This window comes from Balaenoptera borealis (assembly GCF_965194805.1).
Source record: "Balaenoptera borealis genome assembly, chromosome: 20".
In the NCBI taxonomy this organism is placed as follows: Eukaryota; Metazoa; Chordata; class Mammalia; order Artiodactyla; family Balaenopteridae; genus Balaenoptera; species Balaenoptera borealis.
In genome coordinates, this window is record NC_138879.1 from 21,315,315 (window position 1) to 21,329,122 (window position 13,808).

Sequence of the window (13,808 nt, forward strand, 5' to 3'; positions counted from 1 at the left end):
TCCACACTCTACCCCTAGGTAATCCCAAGACTGGAAAGTTCAAATAAAATGATCATCCACTGGATTAATCATGTTTTAAATTTTTCTATAATTTACGATGCTTTGACATCTTGAGGGCCTGCTGGCCTGGAAGAGACTGCCCCTCCCAGGACTAACTAATTCCTAGAAATGCAACCTGCTTGCTTTGGGAGCCTGCCGTTCACGTGCAAAGCAATCTTCCAACACCCGTATCTGCAACTGCCTCCTCTAGTTACTCTCACACTCCAGCTAGTATTTCCCCTGCCCTCTCTCACCCCAGGGCCCGGTACCTCACAACTAGAGAACAGCCCTGTAGCCCAAAGCTCACCGAATGCTATTCTAATGGTCCAATCCGAACCTTGCTCAAACTTGCCTACCCTGCTGCCTCTGCCCATTCTTCCCACCCTCCCCTCCCCTCCCCTCCCCTCCCCTCCCCTCCCCTCCCCTCCCCTCCCCAGGACGATAAAGGCCATATACTCTCCTCTCCTGCCTCCCAACCAAGCAGGCCAGGCCGAGTCCCCCATGTGGCTCGCTGCAGGGTGTGGCGTGCCCTCTTCTCTTGGGAACTGTAAGTAATAAAACTCCTTCAGTGGCACTGACCTCTCCTTGTCAGTCAGTCAGCTGTATACAGTACAACCAACCCACACACCTAAGTGAAAAGCCCATCACTTTTTTTTTTTTTAATATAAATGTATTTATTTATTTATTTTTGGCTGCGTTGGATCTTCGTTGCTGCTCGGGGGCTTGCTCTCGTCGCGGCGAGCGGGGGTTACTGGTCGTTGCGGTGCGCGGGCTTCTCATTGCGGTGGCTTCTCTTGTTGCGGGCTCGAGGCGTGCGGGCTGCAGTAGCTGCAGCACGCAGGTTCAGTAGTTGTGGCACACGGGCTTAGTGGCTCCGGGGCCTGTGGGATCTTCCTGGACCAGGGCTCGAACCCGTGTCCCCTGCACTGGCAGGCGGATTGTTAACCACTGAGCCACCAGGGAAGCCCGGAAAGCCCATCATTTAAACCTACATTCCGGGTGGATCTTCGTGGCTCTCAGCGGGAGCTGCCCTCTCGCTCGATCCTTTTCTGCCTGTGGATATTGACATCAGGAACCATGAGGACAGGAGTAATGCTGGAGACACCAAAAGAAGCCGGGGAAAGTAGAGACGGAAGACAGAAGACTCAAGTTACTGTTTTCCTTGTGCCTTGAGGGTGGCGTGGAAACGGTCTGGGAACAGCAAGAGGAAGCTTGGATACCCCCTCCGCTCCTTTCCTAGTTTCTACAGACGGAGGAATGGGGGAGAGAGGCCCCGTGAGAAGGCTGTGGGGCAGAAACTATGCCCTCCGGAGCACGCCAAGTTTGAGCAAAAGCACAAAACTCCACTTAGAAAGAAGGCAGAAAAGAGAAGAAATTCTTAGCCCAAGAACAGGGTTTAAAACATGGCAGAAATGAGAGAAAAATGGAGAAAGGGACGTTCAGTTACTAAGAGGAAAAGAAACGGAGAGAAACGGCAAGGTGAATGCGAAAACAGCCACAGCACACAGAGGCAGGGTAGGGCAGTCAGTTTCTTCTGGTCGTTGGCCTGTCTGCCAAACAGCACGATGAACCCTCCCAACGCTGAAAAGTGGGAACTCGTGAGAGAGTTCTCTTTATCCTAGCAGTTCGTCTCTCAAGCCGACCAACTACTTCTTCTTCTGCAGATACCACCTGTCTCATGGGAACAAGCCTACAAGAGAAACAGACGCAAGAAGTTCTTAAGAACACTATTGAGGATGAAAAGGTACCGGGCCACTCAGACAGAAAAAGCTTCGCTAAAGCAGCGTATAGCGACAGACAAACACAGAGCTCTTACTTTTCAAACATCAGTTACTACCCCCGGGGTGGGGTGGGCGGCATGCACCAGGCCAGGAAACACTGCAATACCAGGTCGATGCGTGGAGTGGACGGAGCAAGCTCCTACTCCAACCCCCAGCTCCAAAAATCCATTTAATATGTTGTTGTCGGATAGACAACGTATCAGATATTAAACTGATAAGAACAGATACTACACTTGATCTTAGCCAAAAGGCCGAGAAGCGATACCCAGCCACCTGCCTTCACTGTCACCGTCCTCCTCTCATCCATATTCGACTCAGTGTGACCCCTGTCACTGCTCACTCGAGGTCTCACTTCCTTTGCTTCGGTGACAATACTGTGGGTGGCACTACACCACACTCTCGTGCAGATTTTTTATTCTCTACATTGTAGAAGAGGAATTCTGGATCTGTTGCAGCTTCGTCGTTCTCGGGCTGAAGCGCCATTTCTGATTTGCATGCCCCGCCCAAGGGGGGCGCGGCTCCGGCGGGCTGACCTTATCCTCTGGGCTGCTGCGGGGGAGCTCTTCTTTGGCATCAATGCAAGCGGACACAAAAGACCGAACCGTAGGGGATTCCGGGTGGGCGGCTAGAGGGGGCTGTGGGAGGAGCCGTCGGCTGAGAGTTTTCCTGAAGACGAGGTCGCAAGACACATTCGCTAGAAACGCCCAGACTGCATATGTGTTCAATAGGCCTCCGCTTCGTAGGGTCGGGTGGGGGACTCATTCTGAGTCCGGGGAGCGGAAGATCTAGAGGGGGGCTTCCCAGGGCCGGTGGGTTCATCCCCCTGCCAGGCGGAAGGCGGATGGCCCACAGTGGGGAAGGGAGGAGATGTGTGGATGTGGAGGGCCGGGCTGAGCAGCTGGAGGGATTCTCTCCAACTCAAGCGCCTGCGTCCGTCGGTGCTTCTACGAATGAACCCAGATGCCGGGCTTCCTACAGAAAGCTTCCTCTGCCTGAGACCTCCTTTCCCTACACCTCCTCCTCACCTGTCTAATTCTTAACGCAGAGCCTCTGGGCTCCGCTTGGGCTTCAGCTGCCCCAGCAAGCCTTCCTCGTGGGCTCTTCCGCACCCCACCCCACCCCACCCCACCCCAGGATGACTGCGGCCCTCCTTTGTATTTCATCCCACCCCGGACTTCAAGTCCACCATTCACCACTCGTTGGGGGCAGTCCTTTATCTCCGCCACTGAAATCTGAGATCCTTGAGGGCGGCGACCCTCGTCAGCACTTAACCTCTGTATCCCAGCACTAGCCCAGTGCCCGGCCTGTAGGAGGTGCACAGGAAACGTTTGTTGAGTGAACAAAAGGTGTGCAAAACAGACTGAATCGGGGAAGCACTTAGGAGGGTCCTGGCCCGATCCAGGGCTGAAGAGGGGAAGATCTGGCCTGGGGTGGCAGGACACCAGAGAGGAGAGTGACTGCCAGGGACGCTCTGGGCATCAAGGACCGTAAATAAATTAAGGCCTCTGGCAAAGCGGGGATAAAGTTTCGCAGCGGCAACGCTTCTCTGTGGCAAAGGCTGCAGGCTGCCCAGGCAGCGTAAACCTTTTCCATCCCCCTTCCTAACAGAGCTTCACTTTAGTTGGGGAGTTTCTATTTCTTTCACTGGATCTCAGAAGAGCTAGAAGGTATCACTGATGTAGGACTGAAACCCAGTGGGTCGTTTCACCCTGCCGCAGGGAAAGCCTGATGGCGGGGGCTGCCTGAGCCCTTCCCAGAGCCCGCCCCTCTGCCGAGCGCTCCGTGTGTATTAACTCATTTGATTCTCCCCATAACTCCACGGGGTGGGTATTAGTATTATTATCCGGGGCCAAGACTAGGTGAGGCCAGTGAGAAACTAGCCTTCGGGGCGGGGAGGTGGGGGGACATTTAAGGGAGTGCCGCCCCGAAACGCTCTTCAGCAATCAAGATAAGTACTATTTTGATACAATTCATCTTACCTGGATTCTAAGATAATCGAGAGATTTATTTTGATTACTGGGTTTTTGGTGCTCCCTGAAATTTTTTGGCCAAGACAAGCGCCTCACTCGTTTCCCTCCACTCTCATCCCCATTCTGTTGACCTGAGCTGTCACAGCCACTAGCCACTCGCAGCTGGGGAGCGCTAGGAAGGTGGTTCCTCCTAATCCATATGTGCTGTTAAGTGTAAAATACACATGGGATTGCAAAGGCTTAGTATTAAAAACTGTCAAATATCTCCGTAATTTCCGTATTAATTACGTGTTGAAGTGATATTTCAGATATCTGTTTTTGTTTTTTGTTCTATTTTTGTGGCCGCGCCGCAGCTCCCGGTAACCCCGACCAGGAATCAAATCCGGCCCCCCCCCCCCCCGCCACCCCCCACCCCCCACCCCCGACTCCTAACCACTGGACCGCCAGGGAACTGCCAAAGTATCTTGAGTTAAAGAAAACATTAAACTGAATTTCACTCGTTTCTCTTTATTTTTTAACGTGCCTAAGAATATTTAAAGTTAAGAATATTTAAAGTGTGTGAGGGAATTCCCTGGCGGCCCAGTGGTTAGGACTCGGCGCTTTCACTGCGGGGGGGCGGGGGCGGGGGGGCGGGGCCCGGGTTCCATCCCCGGTCGGGGAACTGGGATCCCGCAAGCCACGCGGCGCTGTTAAAGACTGAAGTGCTGCTGAGAGGCCAAGCAACTTGCCTAAGGTCACACAGCTAATGTGAAACAAAGTCAGGATTTGCATTCAAGCATCTCACTAAACACTGGGGCCTCGGTTTTTTTTTAATTGGGGATCATGATTTTTTAACTGGGGATAATGATAATGCTTCTCTGATTAGGGGACTTGTGAAGCTACGCGTGGAAATGCAAGCCCATGGGAATGTCTTGATAAGTACACTCTAGGGAAAGTCACTTCTTGCCTGTAAAACAGAAATAATTCCATTTTACAGTGCTGTCAACTATCTCCACCTACCCACCCGGAGCTATTCCTGTTTCACATCCCACTTCACCTGGTCTTATTTCTCTGCCGGCTGCCAAGTCGTTATTGACACCTATGATTGTCACGTGGCATAGTTATACACATAGATACGGACACACAGACACATAGGTATGTAGGTCTACTCACGCATATACAGATATGAGTGCTGTACTGCTTTTCACCTTGATGGTAAAGGCTTTGTTTGCTGCTCTTTCCTCAGCACCTGTGGTAGTGCTCCGTATGTACTTGGCACTCGGTGAATATTTGTTGCACGAATGGATGAAGGTCAAATGAGACAATGTGTGATGTGCTTGACAAGGCTCTTCAGGCCCCCCCCCCCCATCCCATGAGCCCTGTTCAGATCTGTGTGCATCAGACCACCTTCTGCTCAACTCATTTGGCTTCCCTGAGAAGGGGTGGCTGTGGTCCAAACACCCCAACCATCTGTTCATCTCTCACTGGCCTCCTCCTTGTCCTGCTTGGTGTTCTGGCCATCTGGGCCGGTGTCTTAAGTCCCCATCCTGGGTTGGAGGCGCCCTGAGGGCAGGAATGGCTTCTGGCCTGCCTCTGTCTACTCCCAGCACCTGCCCCGGGGTGTCACATCACTTACAGGTGATTTATGACAAAACAAGTAAGAATAAATATTTGCAACCCCAATCACAGAAAAAGTACTTATCTTTCTAACACATAACGGGCTCCTAGAAGTTATTATAAAAGAACAACCATTCAATAGGGAAAAAATGGGTGAAGGCCAGGCACAGAAGTATTTTCCATGTCACAGAAAATAAAAAGTGGCTCTAAATAAATTCCCTCATCTCCCCCCCCCCCCCCATTCTTATCCTCCCGCCCGGGCCCGCTGGCTGCCCTGACCGGGACAGTCTGGTCAGCTTCCAGGTCAGGAGGCCAACATGAGCGTTGCATCAAGGAGTTCCAGTCCAGAGGCCAAGAAACCGTTCGTGGGGCTCAGATCTGCTCACCGACGGTTTGTTAGTGCCTCTGTGTGTGAGCCAGGCACTGCTTATGGCACATTCCTGGTCACAATCTCATTTTACCTTTACAGTACCCTGAGGAAGTGTTATCACCCCCAAGTCTCAGAGGGGAGAGAGGCTGCCTGACTCACCCACGATGCTTCCAAAGGTCTTCCAAGGGCAGAGGTCTTCCCCCGAGGCCAGGCAGCCAACGGTCAGGCACAACCCTTGGCTCATCCATTCTTCTCTCTGGCAATGATTTGCTGAGTGCCTCTGACAAGCCAGAGCTGTTAAGAGTTTGGGGTTATAATAACAGATCTCTGTTATAGATTTACAGGAGAACATTGAAAGTACTCATCGTCAGGGAGAATATACAGCCTTTAGGGTCACTTTCTAGTAATCGGTTCTAGGCCCTTGCTGCTCAAAGTGCGGTCTGTGACCAGCAGCATCCGCATCGCCCAGGAGCTGGTGAGAAACGCAGGATGCAGGCACCAAGTCAGACCTCCGGTCTTAGTTTGATGGGGCTGCCAGGGCTGCCAAAACAAAATGCCACAGGCTCGTGGCTTAAAGAACTGAAATGTATTTTCTCACCGTGCTGGAGAGACTGGAAGTCCCCGATCAGGGTGCCAGCGTGGCAGGGTTCTGGGGAGATCCCTCTCTTGGCTTGCAGATGGCGGACTTCCCTCCCTCTCCTCACGTGTTAGATAGAGAGAGAAAGAACAAGCGCGCTGGTGCCCCCACTCATTGGGGAGCTAATCCCAACAAGAGGGCCCCACCCCTCCTGACCTCTTCTTAACCTCATTGGCCCCAGAGGCCTCCCCTCCCACTAGGGCTTCAAGATACGAACTTTGGGGGCACAATTCAGTCCGTGACCCCTACTGAACAAGAATCTGCATTCCAGTAAGGGCCACCGGGGAGCCCTGTGCACATTAAAGATGGAGAAGCACTGACTTTGTAAGTCACACACACTGGAAAAGAAATGGCACTGGGTGGTCAATGGGTACCTATTACTCTGTATGTTTTCTGGGGAAGACTACACTGGCTTCCTGGGCCACACTAACAGCTATGAGACATAGAGGACTGTGTGTGTGCCAGTCCCTTGGCTGAGCACTTCACACATTTCATCTTACTTAATTCTCATGATAACACCAGGAGATAAGTATCTCCATCCCCTTTTACAGAAAAAGACGTTGAAGCTGACAAGAGATGAGAGCAGTGTGCCCACGGCCTTACGGGGGGTCTACGCTAAGGCCAGGCCTGCAACTGCTCTCCCACGTCAGTGATGGCGGTAAGGTGGTCCCCCGACCAGCAACATTCTCAGCCCCTGAGAACGTGTTAGAAAGACACAGTCGTGGGCCTCAGAGCCCGAGACCCACTGAATCACAAACTCCAGAAAGAGATCTCAGCACTCGGTCTCATTTACGGTTGGCGTTGTGTCTGCACGGCTGTGCGCCGGTTTTTTCCGGGCGCAGACCACTCTTTCTTTTTCCCCGTGGTGAACGAAAAAAGAGCCAAACCACACAGAGACAAAGCAGGGGGCACAAAGGGCACAGTCAGCTGCGGCTCGTTGGGCTTCCTCTCCAAACAAGAAAGCAGCCGCCCCCAACGCTGCCCAGTGGGGAACTCGTGGAAAAGTTCCCCGTAAGAGTGTTTTCTCTTCCTCTTCCCCAGCTAGACTTATTCCTTTCTGAAGAAAACGCGAACACCCGTAACGTATACACATCGACCTCCAAGGACTAACCCAACCCAAGGAACTTTGAAAACACTACTGAGAAGCAAAAAAACAAAAACACTTAAACTCCCCGCAAACGTGGAAAATCTACTAACCCACCGGGCAACACACAAAAAACAGAAACACGGCTCTTCCTTTCTAAACTCGAGGTATTTCCCCCGGAGGGGGGCACCACTCCTGGAAGCACTGCAATACCAGGTCGATGCGTGGAGTGGACGGAGCAAGCTCCCACTCCAACTCCCGGCTCCAAAAATCCGTTTAATATGTTGTTCTCGGATAGAGAACGTATCAGATATTAAACTGATAAGAACAGATACTACACTTGATCTTAGCCAAAAGGCCGAGAAGCGATACCCAGCCACCTGCCTTCACTGTCACCGTCCTCCTCTCATCCATATTGGACTCAGTGTGACCCCTGTCACTGCTCACTCGAGGTCTCACTTCCTTTGCTTCAGTGACAGTACTGTGGGTGGCACCACACCACACTCTCGTGAAGAGTTTTTATTCTCTACATCGTGGAAGAGGAATTCTGTACCTGCGGCAGCTTCGTCGTCCTCGGGCTGAAGCGCCATTTTCAATTTGCATGCCCCGCCCTTTCCGCGCGGGTAGGTGGAGCCGCGCGGGTTGATCGGCCCAGTCCTCGGCACCGCCTCTGCGCGCATGAGCGGAGGCTGGGCTGGGGCGGACCTCTTCTTTGGCACCAGCTCTCGCGTAAAGACAGAATTCAGGGGAATTGGGGTTGGGAGAATAGAGGAGGGCGTCTGTGGAATTGATGTGCAGCAGACTGGTCCGAGTACGAAAAACGTCATCTGGTGTTCACTGTGAAGACAATAGGGTCCCACGGGCTGGCTCTGTCCAGGCCGAAGACCCAGTCGAAGGCTGGGAGTCCAGGAGTGCCTGTCCGGTGTCGCCTGGCAGGGGCTGCAGAGAGAACTTGGGACCCGAGATCGCGCCCTGCGAGCACTGCTGCCCTGGTTGTCAGGACCCCCGCCCTGCCCCCGCTGCAGGCCACTAGGGCAAGCTCCTTCACCTCCAGAGCCTTAATTCCCCAGCTGAGAAGTGGAAACCTTAGTGCCTACCGTGTGGGGCTGAGGGAGTATAAAGGGAGCTAATGAGGCGACCTTGGTTTGGTAGTCTAGAATGTGGGCCCTAGGGTCCAACGAGGTTCCAGTGAAGGCGTCATGGCCGTGACACTGAAACAACTGAGCAACTGTATTGCCTGTAACAACACAATAGGAAACATTTATTGTTTGGGCCGGGCTTTGCGCTACGTGCTTTCCTTATATCAGACTTTCAAAGTTTACCTACAGATGGAGCGGTTGACACAGAGAGGGTGAGCAACTTTGCCCCAGACTACACAGCTAGTTGGCGGAAGAGGTCGGATCCATCCATGAAGAGCACGGGACCTAGAAGAGGGCACCAAAAGAAAGAGAAGTTGTTCTTGTGTGTCCCGCCCACTATGAGAGTAAGTGTTGCTGAGCCTGACACACAGGTCTGTCTGAAGAGAGACAGGAACGAGCTGTCTGGTGCAGCGGTTAAGAGCAGACACTGGGAACACCTCGTCTCTAACCCCTCTCTACCTGTTAATGATCATGTGACCTGGCGCGTGACTTGGCCTCCCCGCCTAACCGTGTGTCTTCGATGTAGCCACATTACCTGTAAATTGGAGATAAGGAGATGAGAAATTATTAGACATAATCTTAAGAATTACGAGACATGCCTGGAATATGGTATTCCTGTAAGTACCAAACATAAGGGAAAATATCGCAGGCAAGTCACTTCTCTGTAGCTTACCCTCTTCATCTAGAAAATGAGAACATTAACATATAGTCCTGTGCTTACTCTTTCCTCATTCACCTGGTTTTATTTTACTCCATAGCACATATCACCTGACATCTTATACATGTATTTGTTTATTGCCTTCTAGCCTAATAGCATGTAAGCTCCAGAGCAGGGAACTTGGTCCGTTTTGTCCACATTTATCTCCTCAGTGTTTAGAATAGGGCCTGACATATACTAGACACATGAACACATGAATTTGATATTTCATTTCTTTTTTTTTTTTTTTAAACTTCATACCATATTTTATTTACTTATTTATTTTTGGCCGTGTTGGGTCTTCGTTTCTGTGCGAGGGCTCTCTCCAGTTGCGGCGAGCGGGGGCCACTCTTCATCGCGGTGCGCGGGCCTCTCACTATCGCGGCCTCTCTTGTTGCGGAGCACAGGCTCCAGACGCGCAGGCTCGGTAGTTGTGGCTCACGGGCCCAGTTGCTCCGCGGCATGTGGGATCTTCCCAGACCAGGGCTCGAACCCGTGTCCCCTGCATTGGCAGGCAGACTCTCAACCACTGCGCCACCAGGGAAGCCCAACACATGAATTTGGTTGAACACATGAATGTGTAAATATTAAATAATGCAATTTGTCCATACAGAAAGAGATTAGCAGACCTCCTGGCTTGTGGTAATTATTACGACCCTCACTGTGTTTCACTACATTTCTGCTTGCTTCCATGTTCATCAGGTCATCCTGTGCTCACCAATTCAGCTTCCTAGGTATTTTGATCTTTAGAATGAGGTACCTGGGATTGCAGACACGCCTGTTCTGTCATTGCAAAGGAGTATCTCCCTTTGTAAATTAACGACTTAGCATTCTAATTCACGCACCAGCTTCCTGTGAGTTTGGTTAACGTGAGTCAGCGCCCCTCAGCCAGCCCACATCCATGTGTACAGACCAAAGTGCCCATAAAAGTTCAGGCCACACCAGGACGTGGCTGGCTGGTGAGCCTTTGTCCAAGTGTCCTACAATCTCACTATGGACCCAGTTATCATTGCTGCCAGGGAGTTGGAAAGGATAAGCCAGAGACAGAGACTGGAAGAGCACAGATAGCCTTCTCAACCAGTGCCTGTTTCCCACAGCCTTGCCCAACCATCATGTTATCTAACTTTTGCATAATATCCAATGTTATCTCTTACTATGAGCAAGGTTGTACAGCTTTTCATGTGCTTGAGGTCCATTATTATTTTCTGTGAACTGCACGTTCCTGTCCCCTGCCCACCGTCTTTTGAACTGTTGATCTTTTTGTGTTTCCTTCTCTAACCTACTTCACATTTGTCCTAGTATTTGAGTTCAGGTATACATCTGACTTTATTTTGTCTGGATGGCTACCCAGTTGTCCCAATATCATATATGAAATAGTCCATCTTCTCATCAGTTTCAGATGCCAACTTTATCATATTAAAAAGTGTGTGTATACACACACACACACACACACACACATATACATATATATATACACATACATATATATATATATATATATATATGTATGTGTATATATATATGTATATATATATATTGGACTTCTCTTTTTTTAAAAAAATCTTCTGATATCCTGTTTTTAAGAGTCTTGATTCAACTGATTCTCTGGTATCACACCTTAACTCTGTGCCTGTCACTGTGTGGGTCCTGGGATCACACAGGTGAACATGACCTTGTCCCCGCGGTCAGCAAGGGGCATCTGCCGTGTTCTTCCATTCCTCTCCTCTGGCTGCCACTCAACCACATCCACTGCTCTTTGCTGCCGGGGAAGCCTTGCACCACACTCAGATAAGGTCTGCCCACGCCAAGGCTGCCAGCTCCAAGTGCTTCTACGTGTTCCATCCCTGGGCATCAGAGGTCTGCTGGGTGCCCTGCCGGCTGGGGAGGACAGCCTCTTCAAGTCCAGGCCTCACTGTATCTGTTTTTCCTGGCCCTGCAGCAGCCCTGCCCTCACCTCAAGTTTTACCCTGACCTCTTGGACAGCTCCCTCAGGTTCTTTTCCTCACTTGTCAGCTTTCCCTAGTTGAAGAGACAGGGAGGGAGGCACCATTTTGTTTTCTCTGACCTCCTCTCCCTTCTCTCTGACCCCGCCCTCTCGCCCTCAATTCTCCCTTCTCCCGCCTTCTCCTTTTTCCCAGCCACAAAGCAAAAGCTTTCGCTTTTATGACTAGCAACAGAACTGGACCAGTCTGTCTGACTTTGCAGTCGGAAAGGGAGATCGTTTTCCCCAGCAACGTGATCAGGGGTGTGCGTGGACCAGCAGACCGTCGGCTCCTCGCCCACCCCTGCCCCCACCCCGAACGTGCCCGGGGTCCTGGCGCTACAACAGAAGAAGTCTGTGTGCTGGAGAGCAAGTTTCCTGTCCAGCTAGACTGGATCCATCAAACTCAGTTAGACTCAACCAAGAACTGGGCTTTTCAAAACTTGCCTGCCATTACGGAGGCCAGCAAATCCCCACATTTTCTTTTTGGTCTTTCAACAGCCCCCAACAGAAGGCGTCACACTCCATAGTGATGCCTGATTTTGTCCATTCCAAGATGCCCATCTTTTTCGCACCTTTACATCTCAGAAACCAGGATGCGTCTTACATTCGAGGCCCGGAGGAGAAAGCACTGTCGCTGTTTACATCGCAGCACGTCTCTCTTGGTTTCTTTTCGTCCTGTCTTTCTTAGGGCTAGGTAAAATAACCGTACCTCTCACAAAAGATGGCATCTTAAATTCGTGAACCACTACAATAATAAAAGCCTCTGTTTATTGAACCCGACGTGTGACATGGATTATTTCCTTCCATCATCACAACACCTCTAGGATGGAGGTATTATTACCCCTACCCTGCAGGGGAGGAAACTGATCAGAGTGGTAGAGCCGCTAGATCATATTCGCACGCCTGATCAATAACGCAGCCGGTATTTCATAAGGCCTACCCGGCCCACGCTGCTTCTAACTCTACTCGCTGTTCTTTCCACAACAGAAGATTCTGGGTCTTGTATAATAACAAGCTCTATTAACAATGCAATGTGCAAGTGGCTACAATCACTTAACAGCACGGGAAGTTCCCTGAGGGCTGATATGAGTTAAAATCCAAATTGACAGGGGGTGGAGTGGGCTACGGAGTAGAATCTAGAGCTGGAAGGAGTTCGGAGGTCAGAGGTGGGGTTGGGAGAGGCAGCGTGCACAGGGAAGGCATGAGAGGGGCTCAGAAAGGGAGATGAGAATGGGGAGGGCGCAGTCTTGGCAGATTTGCCCTGAAAAATCCCTCCTCTCGCGCAGGAGGACTGGCTCGGAGGGTTGGAAACAGTTCCCCAGATTCAGCCCAGCCCACCTCCCCCACCCTGAGGGTCTCCACAGCTGAGCCCTGTTCTTTCTAAGGTAGGAGGACAGTAAGAGGGGAATCGAGGGAGGGAGAGATACCAACAGGAACCCGCTTCCCCTTTTGCCCATTTAATGACTGAGACAGTCAAGTGCCTTTCCCTTTCTCTTTCTCTTAAAACGGGAACTTTCCACCTAAATATCTGCAGAATTCGTTTAGAGGAAGATAAATGTGCTGTGAAAATAAATGTCCAGTGACAAGCCTCCATTTCATTTCTTGTATCTGGAGACCCTTGCGTATCTGTTGTTGCAAATGACATCCCTGGGTGCCAGGACGACGAGAAGGGAGTAGCACCTCTTTGAAAACGGAAGAAAGAGATCTAGCAAGGCTCAGGTCCCACTGGCCCCTCAGCAGAGCTGGGGCACCCCTAGCAGCTGGCCACAGCCAGATGCCCACTGTGACGGCGGGCACTTCCCAAGCATCCTATAGTGTCTTCCAACAACCTTCAGAGGAAAGGCTCAGAGACGCTGAGTGACCTGCCCAAGCTCCCCCAGGTAGTCGGTGACACAGGCAGGAGTGAACCTGAGTCTGTTTGACTCCAGGGCCCTTAGATGACTCCACTAGACCGGCTGCCTGAATCGACAGACTCTCTGCTTGAGGTTCAAACTCTCTGTTTGAACCTGTTTTCAGGTTCAAGGGCTGCACCCTGCACCCTCCCTCCACCGTCAACAGTGTTTGAGGCTGAGGCTGGGTTGAAGCCCCTTCTTCACCTATACCCTTCCCTCGCTTCCAGTTGGACTCAGCCTCTGCTGTTTCTAGAAAAATTTATATCTTTGGGGAAAGACCAACAGTCTACCCAGTCCCTGCCCCCAGAAGCCCTCCTGGGCTTCAGGAAACGACCCCCTCCCCTGGCCACTCCACCTCCTGGACACCCAAGGAGTTCAAAATGAGTCCCCCCAGAATGTGCCACTTTGGCCTGGGGTTATTTGAGTTGAAGGCAATGGAGGCCCCCAAAGACACAGGAAGAGCTTTCTACCTCCCCCTCAACTGCCTAAAAGAATTTAGATAGGGGGCCTGGCTCACAAGAGAGTTATTATCAGAGACAACTTTTATCTGAGAGACCCGTCTGCATAGCAGGGCAAACATCCCGTTACCAAACGTCTGCCCTTCTTTCTGTCCGGTGAC

General features: G+C 51.3%; 1 long non-coding RNA gene across 4 annotated transcripts; it reads right to left on the bottom strand.

Annotated features, from left to right (window-relative positions):
• Positions 1-509: 509 nt before the first annotated feature.
• Positions 510-8,187, bottom strand: LOC309618814. 4 transcript variants are annotated; one of them, XR_014238633.1, is made up of 5 exons: positions 8,031-8,187; positions 6,355-6,455; positions 5,916-6,050; positions 1,856-5,400; positions 510-1,729 (listed from the first exon to the last, which is right to left on the bottom strand). It is a non-coding gene; the product is annotated as an uncharacterized lncRNA (long non-coding RNA). The 4 variants fall into 4 exon arrangements; XR_014238632.1 differs by lacking the exon at positions 6,355-6,455; XR_014238634.1 differs by lacking the exon at positions 6,355-6,455 and having other exon boundaries at positions 524-1,729; positions 4,943-5,400; positions 8,031-8,128.
• Between the last annotated feature and the right edge of the window lie 5,621 nt (positions 8,188-13,808).